Source organism: Dromiciops gliroides, chromosome 1 (assembly GCF_019393635.1).
Source record: "Dromiciops gliroides isolate mDroGli1 chromosome 1, mDroGli1.pri, whole genome shotgun sequence".
Taxonomy (NCBI): domain Eukaryota; kingdom Metazoa; phylum Chordata; class Mammalia; order Microbiotheria; family Microbiotheriidae; genus Dromiciops; species Dromiciops gliroides.
Window position 1 is genome coordinate 677043807 of NC_057861.1, and position 16469 is coordinate 677060275.

At 36.1% G+C, this 16469-nt stretch overlaps 1 protein-coding gene across 5 annotated transcripts in view; it reads left to right on the top strand.

Moving 5' to 3' along the window:
- The window catches only part of DOCK3 (dedicator of cytokinesis 3), a 529377-nt gene that overhangs the window by 133033 nt on the left and 379875 nt on the right, over positions 1 to 16469 (top strand). The gene's annotated exons all lie outside the window — the stretch shown is intronic.

The window sequence follows — 16469 nt, forward strand, 5'->3', positions numbered from 1 at the left end:
TCCAGCCTCACACTTGACACTTACTAGCTGTGTGACCCTGGGCAAGTCACTTAACCCTTGTTGCCCTGCAAAACAAAAAAAAAGTAAAATAAAAGTAGATTATAGGGGTCTCTTTGCTAGCACTGAAGTAGAACTCTGTTACCTTGGTCCAGATTACAGTCCTGGATGACAGTCCTAAGGCAAGGAAAAGCACTAGCACACCACAGATGGCAGCTGCAGTAGAGCAGGGATTCTCATCATATTTCCAGGGAAGAAAAGAGTGTTTGTGGTTGCTCATATACAACAGCACAGGCTAGGAGAGAAGTAAACACACCTCTCCTTGGAAGAACTGAATTTTCAGGTCCCTAGAAGTATCTCTGAAAACAGCTGCACAAACCCCCTGGTTCTTGGGACAGTGGGCCCTCTGCCCTGGAAGCAGAGCCCTACTTTAACAAAGATTTAACAGTTTAAAAAAAATAGGCTGGGAAAATGAGCAAACAACAGAAAAATTTCTGACCATAGAAAGTTACTACGGTGACAAGGAAGATCAAAACATAACCTCAGAAGAAGATAACAAAGTCAAAACTCCTACATCCCAAAGCCTCCAAGAAAAATATGAATTGGTCTCGGGCCATGGAAGGGCTCAAAATGGATTTGAAATTGGGAAGAGGAATGAGAGTGATGGAAGAAAATTATGAAAAAAGATTCAACATCTTGGTAAAGGAGTGACAAAAAATACTCAAGAAAATAACACCTTAAAAAAACAGATTAGGCCAAATGGTAAAAAAAAAAGGGGGGGGGGGGCTACAAAAAGCCAATGAGGAGAAGAATGCCTTGAAAAAAAATTAGCCAAATGGAAAAAGAGGCACCTAAATTGACTGAAGGAAAAAACCTCCTTAAAAAATAGAATGGGCAAAATGTAAAAGGAGGTACAAAAACTCACTGAAGAAAATGATTTCCTTAAAAATTAGAATTGAACAAATGGAAGCTGATGACTTTATTAGAAATCAATAAAACAAAATCAAAAGAAATAAAAAAATAAAAGACAATGTGAAATAACTCATTGGAAAAATAATTGATCTGTAAAATAGATTTAGAAGAGATCATTTAAAAATTATTAGACTACCTGAACACCCTGAGTAAAAAAAGAACCTAGACATCATCTTCCAAGAAATTATCAAGGAAAACTGCCTTGATATTCTAGAACCACAGGGAAAAATTGAAATTGAAAGAATCCACTGATCACCTCCTGAAAGAGATCCCCAAATGAAAACTCCCAGGAATATTATAGCCAAATTCCAGAGCTCCCACGTCAAAGAGAAAATATTGCAAGAAGGTGGAAAGAAGCAATTCAAATATCATGGAGTCACAGTCAGGATAACATAAAATTCTGCAGTGTCTGCCTTAAAGGATTGAATAATTTAGAATATAATATTCCAAATGAGCTGGGTTTACAGCCAAGAATCATCTACTAAGCAAAACTGAGTATAAATCCTTCAGGGGGAAAATGGACATTCAATGAAAGAGAGGACTTTCAGGCATTCTTTATGGAAAGACCACAGCTGAATAGAAAATTTGACTTTCAAATAAAAGACTCAAGAGAAACACAAAAAAGCTAATAAGATTAAACTGTTTACATTCCTACATGGGAAGATGATACTTGTAACTCAAAAGAACTTTCTTGTTGTTAGGGCAGATGCAAAGAGTATATATAGACAAAGGGTACAGGTGTAAGTTGAATATGAAGGGATGATATCTTTAAAAGAAGGGATGGGAGAGGAATGCTCTGGGAGAAAGAAGAGTGGGATGGGGCAAATTATCTCACATGAAAGAGGCAAGAAAAAGCTTTTACATTGGAGGGGAATATGGCGGAAGTGAGGTGGAGTGAGTAAACCTTATTCTCATTGCAATTGGCTCAAAATGGTAATAGCATACACACTCAATTGAGTATATCTTACCCTGCAGGACAGTAGGAGGGGAAAGGGATTATAGATACAATGATCCAAAAGAACTCAGAAGGACTTATGATGAAAAATGCTGTCCATCTTCTGAGAAAGAACTGATAGTGTCTGAATACAAATTGAAGCATATTTTTTTACTTTATTTTCTTGAGTTTTTTGTCTTATGTTTTCTTTTACAATGTAAATAATATGGAAACATGTTTTGCATGACCACACAATGTATAACCTATATGGAATTTCTTGCCTTTTCAATGAGGGGCGGGGGAGGACAGGGAAGGGAGGGAGGGAATTTGGAACTCAAAGCTTTACTTTTTTAATTTTTGTTTTATTATTTTCCAGTTACATATAAGGATAGTTTTCAACATTTGTTTTCATAGGATTTTTAGTTCCAAATTTTTCTCCCACCCTTCTTTCCTTCCCTCCTCCCAAGATGGAAAGCAATCTGATACAGGTTATACATGTGCAATCACATTAAACATTTCTGCATTAGTCAGCTTGTGAAAGAAGAAACAGAACACAAGCGAAAAACCTCAAAAAAGAAAGAAAAAAAGTAGCCCAAAAGTAGAAACAGTATGGTTCAATCTGCATTCATAATTCACAGTTCTTTTTTTTGGATGTTGAGAACATTTTCTATCATGAGTTATTTAAAACTGTTTTGGGTCATTGCACTGCTGAGAAGAGCCAAGTCTATCACAGTTGATCATCACACAACATTGCTGTTACTGTGTACAGTGTTCTCCTGGTTCTGCTCCTCTCAGTCAGCATCAGTTCACATAAGTCCTTCCACATTTCTCTGGATTCCTGCTCATCATTTCTTACAGCACAATAATTTTCCATTACATTCATATACCACAACTTTTTTAGCCATTCCCCAATTGATGGGCATTCCCTCAATTTCCAATTCTTCACCACTACAAAGAGAGCTGCTATAAATATTTTTGTACATGTGGGTCCTTTTCCCTCTTCTATGATCTCTTTGGGATACAGACCTAGCAGTGGAGAATTTGGATTTAAAACGGTATTTTTTTTTGGCAGGGCAGTGAGGGTTAAGTGACTTGCTCAGGGTCACACAGCTAGTTAAGTGTCAAGTGTCTGAGGCTGGATTTGAACTCAGGTACTCCTGAATCCAGGGCCGGTGCTCTATCCACTACACCATCTAGCTGCCCCAAAAGGGTATTTTTGTTGTTTTTGGTTTGGTTTGGGGGTTTTTTGGGGGGGGGTTGTTTTTGTTTTTCTTTTTTTGGAACTCGAGGTTTTAAAAAACAAATGTTAAGAATATTTTTTACATGTAATTGGGGGAAAATACTAAATAAAGAAAAACTCAAATAAATGCTTGGGGGAAAGAAAGAAAAAGTGCTGTCTCAGGAGCTGGGGCATCTAGATTCTAGTTCTAGCTCTGCTATGATTTCTGTGACTGTAGGCAAATTACTTCATCTCTCTGGGACCCAATTTCCCAATCTCTAAAATGAGGCCTCTGTATTAGATGATTTATTACATGCCTTTCACCCCTAACATGCAATGATTCACTAACAGTTTAGAAATATAGATAACTCAGTTGTTTTTTTAATTGAAGAGTGAAGAGCCACAGATAATGCTAATTGATTTATAAGCTGTGCATCATTTCTATTTGATTTTGACCATTAGGCCTACACATATAAACATTTATAGTTTTATTTTCCCTGTTTCCTATATCTACTTTTTCCCTTCTTCCCTCAGTTTATTCCTGTTATTTTAATTATAAGGAGGAGCAGGGAAGCTCCTAGGTCTCATGTATAAATAATCTACTATAATTACTAATAAAGAGAAATTGAATTATGGGACAAAATGAGAGATTTTTATTATCTACAACTCTTGAACATGCTCCTAAGTTTTGCTTTATTTATTCGGTTTCAATTACAGAGAACTAGAAGGAAGTATAACTACCATTCAAATGATAGTATTGTTGTTAATTGTATTTGTCATAGGATGAAAGCTTCTTGGAAACTATCTTTCTCTTGATTTAGTAGTTCATCATTTTATTGAGGTAAAGACAACTAACATACTTCTAGAACCCAAAGGGAAGGAAAAGTCTACTCAAACACTTGACATCATCTACCACTGACTTTCTGTTTCTGAGTGTGATATATACTTCAAATTTTCTTTGAGATGTCAAGATTCTGGCTAGCAGCCAGGCCTTGACATGAAAACAGAGTGTTGCCTGGTATGAAAGCACAGCCAGTGTCTGTTTCTATTGAAATGAAAATTACTGGGAATCCTTATTTAAATTGCAGCATGAGTTCAAGCATTTAAATCTTTTCCTGCTTTTTTTCTAGTTCTAGATTTATGTCCTGAAGGTTGCATTCTGTAATGCAGAAAGTTAGTTTGGGAACAGAAAGCAAGAGTATGTCGGTACATCTCAGAACTTTCTAGCAAAAGAAAAATCTTTATTAAGGATCTAGTGTATGTTCAAGTATTGTACCAGCATCTGTGGAGAGCACAAAATTATGTGACATGGTCTCTTCCCGAAAGGAGCTTAGTCAAAGAAAAAGACTTGTATAAATTAAACAATTCAAAAATAATATCATATATAAACAGATATCTAAGAATTATACAGTAATATTTGCATCAAGACTATGAATAATTAGAATAGATCGGATCACTAGTTACCACAGAAGGTTTGAGGGAGTATTTAGAACTTCAGCTGATTCTAGAGAAGAGGCAAATTTTCTATAGGTTTGGGGGAGGCAGGACATTTAAAAAACAACAACTAAATAACATGAGCATTGGCATGGAGACAGAAATTAGCTTTATATTCAGAGGACAGTGAGAAGAATAGCTTGTATAGAATGCACTGTTCATGTTAGTGACAAATAATGTCTAAAGAACTGGTTAGATAATATGAGGTCAGATTATAAGACAGGCAGAGGAATTCAAACTCGATATAATAAATGAATAGATGGATTAGAATAATGTAGACTTGAATCGAGCAGACTAGCTAAAATATTGTGGTAATAATCATGGAATGACATAAATGTAGCTCTTGCAAGCTTATAGCAATGGAAATAAAGAAATATTTGCTGATAGGAGATATATTTCAAAGTAAGATTTGATAGGGCTATCTATGAAAGTAACTTGATAAAGAATATAAAAGAGAATGATGAGTTAAAAATGATTTAGAGGTTTAGAACACAGGTGAATGGGGTGATACCAATGGCACAGGCAGGCAGGAAAAATGAGAAGATTAAGATAATTTGATTTCCAGGACATGATAAGTTTTGTTTGAGCTGATGGCAAGACATCACTTGAAACTTATGTCCAAAATTGGAACTGTTGGCAAGCAAACACTTCTTCCCAGAGTTGGGGGGGATGCAAAGGCAGAAGTTTCTCCTAGGTGGGACAGGAATGTGGGAGTGCTTTGTGCTGCAACAAAGCTCAGTAAGAGTACTGAGGAACAGAGAAAACTGGAATAGGACCCATTTATGTGATGAAAAGACCTGAACTGAATGGAAAATTTGACTTTCAAATACAAGACCCCGGAGAACCATAAAAAGGTAAACAGGAAAAAGAAATTAAGAGGGATGTTAAAAGGTTAAACTGTTTACATTCCTACATGGAAAGATGATACATCTAACTAATAAGAATTTTCTCAGTATTAGGGAAGATGATTGAAATAAATTTAGACAGAGGGCATAGGTGGGAATTGATTATGAAGGGATGATATCTGCAAAGTTTTTATTTTTTGTTTATCTCTTTTTGTGGGGTGGTTGGAGTTGGGTGACATGCCTGGGGTTGTGCAGTAGGTAAATGTCTTGTGTCTGAGGCTGGATTTGGGCTGGGGTCTTCCTGTGTCCAAGATGGGTACTTTGTCCATTGTTTCACCTAGCTGCCCCATGATGACATCTTTAGGGTAAAATTTAGGAGTGAATGAATGCACTGGAGAAGGGGAAAGGGGAGAGGTAGAATGGGGTGAAATCCTACATGAAAGAAACAGAAAAGGGCTTATGGAGTGGGGAAAGAGATGGGGGAGGAGCAGGACAGTAAATGAACTTTACACTCACCAGAATAGGCTCAAAGACCCTAATCTCATCAGTGTTGGCTCAAGGAGGGATTAACATACACACCCAATTGGGTGGAGTAATCTATTTTAAATGGACAGTAAATGAGCCTAACATTCATCAGAATTGGCTGAAAGACCATAATCTTATCAGAATTGGATCAAGGAGGGAATAACATACACACTCAATTGGTTATAGTAATCTATCTAACCCTGCAGGACAATAGGAGGCAAAGGGGATAAGGAAGGAGGGGCAAAAGAAGGAAGGGCAGATTGGGGAAGGGGGCAGTCAGAAGCAAATCCCTTTTGAGGAGGGATAGGGTGAAAGAAGATAAATAATAGAGTAAATATCATGGGGAAGGGAATAGGATGGAGGGAAACACTTAACAATAGTAATTGTGAAAAAGAGAAAAGGGAAAAAATGTACAAAAAATATTTATAGCAACTCTTTGTGGTGGCTAAGAACTGGAAATCAAAGGAATGTCCATCAATTGGGGAATGACTGAACAAGAAGTGGTATATGATTGTAATGGAATATTATTGTGCTATAAGAAATGACAAGCAGAATGATTTCAGAAAAACTTGAAAAGACTCATATGAACTGATGTGTATAGTGAAGTGAAAAGAACTGGGAGGACATTGTGCACAGTGACAGCAGTATTATTCTATGAGCAATTGTGAATGACTTGACTACTCTCACCAATGCAATGATCCAAAACAATCCCAAAAGGCTGATGAAGCATACTATCCACTTTCAGAGAAAGAACTAATGTTGATTGAACACAGATTAAAAAAAAAGAGTACTTGTGGATTGTACATATATAACCTATATCAGATTGGTTGCTGTCTTATGGCGGGGGGAAGGAAAGGGAGGGAGAGATAAAAATTTGAAACTCTAAATCTTATGAAAATGAATGTTGAAAATTACCCTTATATGTAACTGGAAAAAATAAAATAAATGTTTGTTACAAAAATAAAAAAAATAACCACCCCCAAAAATAATAAAATAAAGAAACATAATGGTTAAATTTTAACAATTCTAATGACAAGAAACTAATTATTCAAGCAACCAGGAGAAATTTCTTCAAATATAAATGAAAAGAAATTCAAATAACAGAAGACTATTTTTACCCACTAAAAATTACAGGAAGGAATGGAATAATGTTTTCCAGATAACAAAAACACTCAAGATGCAACTCCAGCTGACATAACCTGTAAATCTGAGCCTAAGAGAAAAATAGAAACAAAGAAAAACTAAACCTCTATTTAAAAACACATGTAATTGGGCAGGTAGGTGGCGCAGTGGATAGAGCACCAGCCCTGGATTCAGGAGGACCTGAGTTCAAATCAGGCCTCAGATACTTAACACTTACTAGCTGTGTGACCTTGGGCAAGTCACTTAACCCCAATTGCCCCACCAAAAACAAACAAATAAAAAAACCCACATGTTATCAAACAAAATAAATCTCTGCTTTGGCTATGTCATCCCCAAAACATGTCTAAGTATGTATTCTGAGTCCCTCACTTCTTTATCTAGACATGGGCTGCATGTTTTATTTTAAGTCTTTTGGGATTATAGTTGGTCAGTATTTTAATCAGAGCTTCTAAGTCTTTCAGAGTTGTTTTTCTTTATCATATTGCTGTTACTATATAAATTTTCTGGTTCTGCTCACTTCACTTTGCATACAAATTCAGTTCATTCAAGTTTTCCTAGATTTTTCTGAAACTATTTCCATCATTTCTTTTTAACATAACAGTATTCCATCCCACCTCCATCTCTCTCTCTCTCTCTTTATATATATATATATATATATATATATATACATATATACATATATATATATACATACACACACATATATAATAACTTTTTTCAGTCTTACCCCAATTAACAGACACCACTTCATTTTTCTGATTATTTGCCACCACAAAAAGCTGCTAGAAATGGGAAGGCACTGAGATTTAAAAGGACTAGGGAAAGGGTCTTGCAGAAGGTAGTATATATCTGAGATAAGGGAAGTGTTCATGACCAAAGAAAAGATACAGAAAATTACAGGAGGTAAAATGGATAATTTTTAATTCATTAAATTAAAAAGTTCACCACAAACAAAACCAGTTCTTTGATACAGGCTTCATTTCTCAAATATATAGAGAATGGAGTCAAATTTATAAGAATACAAGTTATTCCGTAATTGATAAATTGTCGAAGGATATAATCAACAGTTTTCAGAAGAAGAAATCAAAGCTATCAGTAGTAATGGGGGAAATGCTCTAAATCACTAACAGAGAAATGAAAATTAAATTATTCTTTTTGGGAGAGAGGTGTGGGGGGGCAGGCAATGAGGGTTAAGTGACTTGCCCAGGGTCAATCATTTTTATTATTCCCTAAATGTTATTAAGAACAACAAAGAAGTTATTCTCTAAATGTTATCAAGAACAACAAAAAAGCTATCAGTTCAAGGGTTTTTTTTTTTCTTTTTTTATAGCAACCCTTTTTGTAATTGCAAAAAATCTGGAAGCAACTTACATAGAGATATTAAAGTATACTAATGTAATAGAATATTGTAAGGCAACTAAAATTAATACATATAAAATATAAATAAATATCAGTTATTTAAGAAGTAATGTTAATAAATCTAATAATCTAAAATCAAAAGAATAAAATACATACTATAATGCAGACTTTTTGCCGTGTCTTGACTTTATGGATACATCTACCCTCCCAAAATGAGGATGAATGAAGGGCATGACGAGAGATGCAGTTCATGTTTATAGACTAGAATATTAAAATAACCTCCATTGCCCAAGTAACTGCAAGCCATATGGAAGAATACTTGAATAGAAGATTTTGAATCTACTTTATCCAGCCTTAATCTCTCTGTTTACTTTCAGTTTCCCATCTCTAATCACCTTTTAGAAATCTTGAACTGGTTGTCTAGGAGATATCTTAAACTCAACATGATCAAAATTGACCCCCAAATCCTCCCTTCTAAACTTTCCTAGTCCCCTTGAGGGCAACACCCTCCTCCTAATCTGTGCTCACAACCTAGGTGTCATCCTCAACTCCTTGCTATCTCTCACCACCCATATCCAATCTGTTGCCAACTTGATTTCACCTTTGCAGCATCTCTCCAATACACCCTCATCTTTCCCCTGGTATTTCCCAGCACCTTTGTGCAGGTCCTCATCTTCTCATTTCTGGACTATTGTGATAGTTTGTTGCCTGGTCTGCATGCCATAAGACTTTCCCCATTCCAGTGCATCCTCCATTCAGCTTTTCAAAGTGATTTTCCTAAAACAGAGGTCGGACTATGTCACACCCCTATTCAATAAATTCCAGTGACTGACTCCCTATCCACTCCAGGATAAAATACAAAATCCTATTTGGCTTCATAACCTACTCCATCTTTACCTTTCCAGTCTTTTTACACCTTACACCATGCCCTCCTGTCATACATCCTTTGATCCAGTGACAAAGACCTTCTTGCTGTTCCTTGAACCTGTCCTGGCTAGGCATTTTCACTGGTTCTTCCTCATGCATGGAATACTCTTCTTCCTCATCTCGGTTTCTTGGCTTCCTTCAATTTCCAAGTAAAATCCCACCTTCTATAAGAAATCTTCCCCAATCCTTCTTAATCCTAACGCCTTCCCTATTTCCTATTTTTCCCTGTATATAGCTTGTTTGTACATTATTTCCATATTGCTTCCTCCAGTAGATTGTGACACCTTCACAGTCAGGGACTGTTTTTGTTTGTTTGTTTGTTTGTTATCATTTTTATATTCCCAGCACTTAGCACGGTGCCTGGCATATAGTAGTGACTTAATAAATGTTTATTGACTGACTTTCCTAGTTATACAAAGTAATCTTTTGGTGGGTTAATTAGTGTAGTGTTAGATTTATAAATTACTTTGAGTAATATAATTTTTGTGCCCAACCTCACAATTTACAATTAATATCTTTCCAATTATTTGAGTCTTCCTTTGCTTCCAGAAAATGTTGTTCAAGTGTATTTATATAAGTCCTAAATGGATCTGTGTAGCTTAAATCACAAATATTCAATGGATTTTTTTTAGATATTTTGAATATAATTTATTTTTATTTCTCCTGCCAGGAGGAAAGAGGTGGTATCTGTCAGTGTTGTTGTCCAGGGAACATTGGAAGCCTAGCCAACAAGTATGATGTGGTTGTGTGTCCCAGACCCCACCTTGAATCAAACAAAATAGGCCCAGGAGTGCTGTGGGCTCTAGACCACCAAAATCATATGAGGAAAGCCGAGGGATCTCTGGAAGCTTGGCCAGAAAGTAGAAAGTATGACATGCTGTGGGCTTCATGTTGAGCAAGAGCAAAACCTGGAGGTGTTATGGTTCAGGTAGAAAAAAATAAAGGGAAAAGGTAACAAAATTACTACTACATATATATATATATATATATATATATATATAAGGAAAATTCCATTCTTAGTCCTCTCCCTCTTCTTCAGGCTCAAATTTCTGAGTCTCACTTCTACTTCTTTCTTCTTCTTTCTTCCTCCTTTTTTTTAGTGAGGCAATTGGGGTTAAGTGACTTGCCCAGGGTCACACAGCTAGTAAGTGTTAAGTGTCTGAGGCCGTATTTGAACTCAGGTCCTCCTGAATCCAGGGCCAGTGCTCTATCCACTGCGCCACCTAGCTGCCCCTCACCCTTTCTTCTATTGTGGTTCAACTAGCTCTCTGTTGTAATTTATTTTGATATTAACTATCCCTTTTCCAACCCTATGTGTTGCCTTTTAAATTTCCCTATTCCTTCTTTCAGTTACAGCCCAATCTCCTGTTTTTTAATTTTCTTTTTACCATTTTCAAAATGTCCATTTCTAGTTCAGATGAGAGTAATAATAATAAGATTCAATAAGATTCTGCTTACTCTCATCTCCTCCTTCATTTGAATAATATTTTCCTGTGATGCCCCATTGATATGAAATAGTAAGTTCATAATTGTTCCTATCCATTGCTTTCCTGTTCTTCCTTCCACATCTTTGATCTTGTCACTTTTTGTAATATCATTGATATTTAGAGATGATGGCATTCTGGAGACAGTAGTTTTTTCTTTCAGGATTATGCAATTGACCAACATTTAGTCTTTTCAGCTTGTTCAAGACTTTTTTTAAAAATCTAATTTATTTTGCCTGTTATGTTTGTCTTACTAAGGCAAAGTTGCTTTCCATTACTGATTCTCTCTACAGGAGATCTTAGAAGTGAATAATTTTTTTTTAAAAAAGTCATTTTGTATCTTGTAAGATTATAGTTAGCTCTATAAACTTATTTTTTCTTGGATCTAGGTTTCTTCCTTTACCTACTAGAATTTCATATTCCAATCTTTTCATTCCTTTCTCATATTAGAAACATTATCCTGGTAATTCTGACTAGGGTTCTCTGTGGTCCAAGATCTGTCTTTTTCTGATCACCAGTAGTATTTTTGCTTTGATCTGACAAAATTCTGGAGTATAGCAGTAACATTGCTTGGCAATTTTAAAATTGGGATCCTTTTTATTGGTGTCCTGCAGATTCCATGTATTTTTCTTTGTCCTTCTGGTTCCAGCATATGTGTATATGTATGTGAATATGTATAGACACATATATGTGTGTAGATAATTTGTCATATTAAACAGTATAAATTAATATAGTTTCCAAGTTATTTGTGAGCCAGGCTCATTCTTCACATTTTATTTCATTTTTTAAAAATTAAATTTTATTTTATTTCCCTTCTCCCCTCCCCCACCTATTGAGAAGGCAAGAAAAAAAACCTCATTACAAATATGAAGTCTTGCAAAACAAATACCTGCATTAGCTATGTCCAAAAATAAAGATAAATAGAAAAAATATACTTCAGTTTGCAATTGGAGTTCATCAGCTATCTATCTGCAGGTGTACAGTATGTTTCATCTCGAATCCTTTGGAATTGTGGTTGGTCATTGTGTGGATCATAGTTACTAAGTATTTTAAAGTTAATTATCTTTACAATATTATTGTTATTGTAAAAACTATTCTTATTGCTTCACTCATTTCACTGTGTATACAAGTTCAATTCAAACTAATTTCCCTAAGTTTTTCTGAAACCATCTCTTCATAATTTCTTATAGCCCAATATTAGTCTATCACATGCATATACCATAACTTGTTTAGCTATTACGCAACTGATAGACATCCTATTAGTTTCCAATTCATTTTTACTACAAAAAGAACTGCCATATATATATATATGTGTGTGTGTGTGTGTGTGTGTGTGTCCTTTTCCTCTTTCTTTGATCTCTTTGCAGTATAGATCTAGTAGCTGTATTGCTGAATCAAAGGGTATATTGCAAAATTCAATAGCTTTGGGGGCTTAGTTCCAAATTACCTTCCAAAATGAGTTAAGTTCACAGCTCGTACAATAGGACATTAGTGTACCTGTTTTCCCAGGGCCCCTCCAGCTTTTGTCATTTTCCTTATTTTTACCTTAGCTGATGGTGCCTCTGAGTTGGTGTAATTTGCATTTCTCTAATTATCAGTGAAAATTTTGACAATAAATTTCTTTAACAAAGATCTCATTTCTAAGATATATGAGGAATGAAATCAAATTTATAAGAAAAAGAGGCATTTCCCAATTGATAAATGGTAAAATGATATGAATTGGCAGTTTTTAAAGAAAAAAATTCAAGAAATTGAGTATAACTCATCTTTTTGCATATTTTTCAAGCAGTTTGTGTATTACTGGAATTAATTGTTTTCTAATTTGGGGTAGAATGTAAGTCCATTTGGACTTGGAGTTTATTTCTTTGGGAATTCATTTGTGTTTTGTTCTTTTTTTTTTTTTTGTGGGGCAATGGGATTTAAGTAAATTGCCCAAGGTCACACAGCTAGTAAGTGTCAAGTGTCTGAAGTCAGATTTGAACTCAGGTCCTCCTGAATCCAGGGCCAGTGCTTTATCCACTGTGCCACCTAGCTGCCCTGCCCCAATTTCTTTTTTCTCCCTTCGAACAAGTAAATATAGTATGAGGGCCAAAATTGGATATACAGAGCATTAATCTCCCCTTTGAACTTTCCTTTTTATATATTCCTCCCAGGCCAATAAGAAAAGGAGCCTCTAGAGAGTTTTAGTTCATAAAGGATTAGGTTTTATTGCTTGGGAATTAATTAGATCACAAAGGTGAAACCAATTAAGGAAATAAGGAAGTAGAAATACAGATAGATAGTCTTAACTCTAAGCTTAGCCTATTTCCGTCATTAACTCACCAACCCCGAACTGCCACCAGACTGAGAACCAGCACGCCCAACGCAGAGCACAAAACACACCACCACCGAGCGGAGCGCCACCCGAGACTCCTTGCCAGGCTGAAAAGACTGCGAACTCCTCAAACACACTCTTCCTACCAGAAGTTCCCTCCCTTCCGGGTCGGTCGTGTTCCACCTTCTCAGTAGCATATGTAATCTCAGGGTGGGCCAGGTGTGGCCCCTCCCAAATGATTCAGCTAAAACTTTCAATATTAATTTTTACCACAAATAATTTTTACTACATGAGTCAAGCAAAACCCCACAGCACATTGACTTCATCTGAACATTATGTCTCATATTGCACCTCTAAACCAAATCTTTTTCTTTTTCTTTTGCGGGGAAATGGGGGTCAAGCAACTCACCCAGGGTCACACAGCCAGCAAGTATCAAGTGTCTGAGGCTGGACCTGAACCCATGTACTCCTGAATCCAGGGTCGGTATGCCATCCACTGCGCCACCTAGCTGCCCCCGTAAACCAAATCTTTTAACCAAGAAATGGGAAGCATACTTAATCATCAGTCTTCTGAAGTTGCAATTGGTCATTGTGATCAGAGTTCTTAAAAGTCTTTCAAAATTGCTTTCTTTTACATTATTTTAATCACTCTGTTAATTGTGCTACAACTTCACTCTGCATCAGCTCATGCAAGTCTTCCTAGGTTTCTCTGAATCCATCACCAGACATAATCTTTCTTATGATAAAATATTTCATTATATTCACATACCACTACTTGTTATGCCATTCCCCAACTGATGGGCAAATACTTTTTTCCCAGTTCTTTGCTACAAAAAAAAATGTGCTGCCACAAATATTCATGTGCATTTGAGTCCTTTCCCTTTGTTTTTGACCTCTCTGTGGTCAGCATTTAGTGCCAATGCCTGGCACATTGTTGGCATTTGATAAATGTTTATTCATTGATTGATTGATTGATTTGCAGAGTAATAATATCCCTACTTTATGCACTCCAGCCTTTAGTATATTATCTCCTCCGAAGTAGTTTAGGGTTTGGAGTTGGAATTGGGTGAGCTCAAGAATGTCTTTGTTCCTAGACTGGTGTGCAGTGGGAAGGAGACCATTCTAATCTCAAAATGAGGAAAAATGAGATAGAAGTAAATTGGACTTTCTCAAAATTGTTTTCCTAGTTTCTGGACTGAATAGGGGTGGATCTCTATTTTGTTGTTGTTTGCTTTTACTGAAGGGAAGACATGATAACTCTTTCCTAGCTTATCTTGCGCCATACAACCTCATTGGGCACACAACTAGAATGGTGAGGGAGAGAGAATCATGGTCACTAAGACAAAACAATGGAACTAATAAAATAAAGAGAACAGGAAATATTTTGGATTAAATAAGAGAACTTCCTGCCTAAGAACTAGTAGGTTATTAATGAATGCTTGGGAAAAATTGAAATATTATATCATTCAGTCCGTTTTTTAAGGAGCTAAAATAAGACCAAGTTATAGGAACAGATCTTTCACTATCAGTGCTATGAACTAGTGATCCTTTGAAATCCTGGGAATGAGAAATGTGAAAGCCCTAGGAAGAATTGAGTGGGAATATGATGGAGTGGAAAATATAGTGAAAATAGGAGTTACGCAGAAGCAATGCAACCAAAATTAGAAGGAAAGCAGAAATCTGGGGAACAATTTTACAGGCAGTGTTTCTGATAAAGGCCTTATTTTTAAAATATATAGGAAACTAAATCAAGCATATACGAATACAAGTTATTCCCCAATTAAGAAATGGTCAAAGGGGGTGCGGCTAGGTAGCACAGTGGATAAAGCACCGGCCCTGGATTCAGGACTACCTGAGTTCAAACTGGCCTCAGACACTTGACGCTTACTAGCTGTGTGACCCTGGGCAAGTCACTTAACCCCCATTGCCCTGCAAAAAAAAAAAAAAGAAAGAAAAAAAGAAAAAAAAAGAAATGGTCAAAGGATATGAATAGGCAGTTTGCAGATGAAGAAATCAAAGCTACATATTGCCATATTTAAAAAGTGCTCTAAATCACTATTGATTAGAGAAATGCAAATTAAAACAACTCTGAGGAACCACCTCACACCTGTCAGATTGGCTATATGACAAAAAAGGAAAATAATAAATGTTGGAGAAGCTGTGGAAAAATTGGAACACTAATACATTGTTGGTAGTGTTATGAACTGATCCAACCATTCTGGAGAACAATTTGTAACTGTACCCAAAGGGCTATGGGGCTGTACATACATACCCTTCAACCTAGTAATACCATTACTAGGTCTGTATCCCAAAGAGATCATAAAAAAGGAAGAAGGGCCCACATGTACAAAAATATTTATAACATCTCTCTTTGTGGCAGCAAAGAATTAGAAACTGAGTGGATGCCAATCAATTGAATGTAATGGAATACTATTGTGCTATAAGAAATGATGAGCAGGCAGATTTCAGAAAAACCTGGAAAGACTTAAGTGAATTGATACTGTGTGAACAGTGGGCAGAAATAGGAGAACATTGTACATAGTAACAACAATATTGTGTGATGATCAACTGTGATAGACTTAGCTCTTCTCAACAATACAATGATCCAAGACAATTCCAAAGGACTCATGATGGAAAATGCTCTCCACATCCAGAAAAAAACCCCAAACAGCTATGGAATCTGTTGAGTTTTTTGGTCGTTGTTGTTTTGGTTTGGGTTTTTGTTTGTTTGGGGTTTTGTTTTGGGTTTTTTTTGGTGGAGCAATGAAGGTTAAGTGACTTGCCCAGGGTCACACAGCTACTAAGTGTCAAGTGCCTGAGGCCAGATTTGAATTCAGGTCCTCCTGAATCCAGTGCTTTATCCACTGTGCCACCTAGCTGCCCCCACAACTGTGGAATCTGAATGCAGACTGAACCATACTGTTTCAATTTTTTTTTCTTTTTTGAGGTTTTCCCCTTTTGTTCTGGTTCTTCTTTTACATGACTAATGCAGAAATATGTTTAATGTGTTTGTACATATATAACGTATATCAGATTTCTTTTTGTCTTAGGGAGTGGGGAGGGAAGGAGAAAAATTTGGAACTCAAAATCTTATAAAAACAAATGTTGAAAACTATCTTTATATGTAACTGGAAAATAATAAAATACTTTTAAGATTGAAAAAAAAAAGAAAATAGGAGTTAGGAGATCTGGGATTTGTATCAGGACCTCACTTATTCATTGTGTGACTTTGATTAGTTCAATTCCTAGGCTTTAG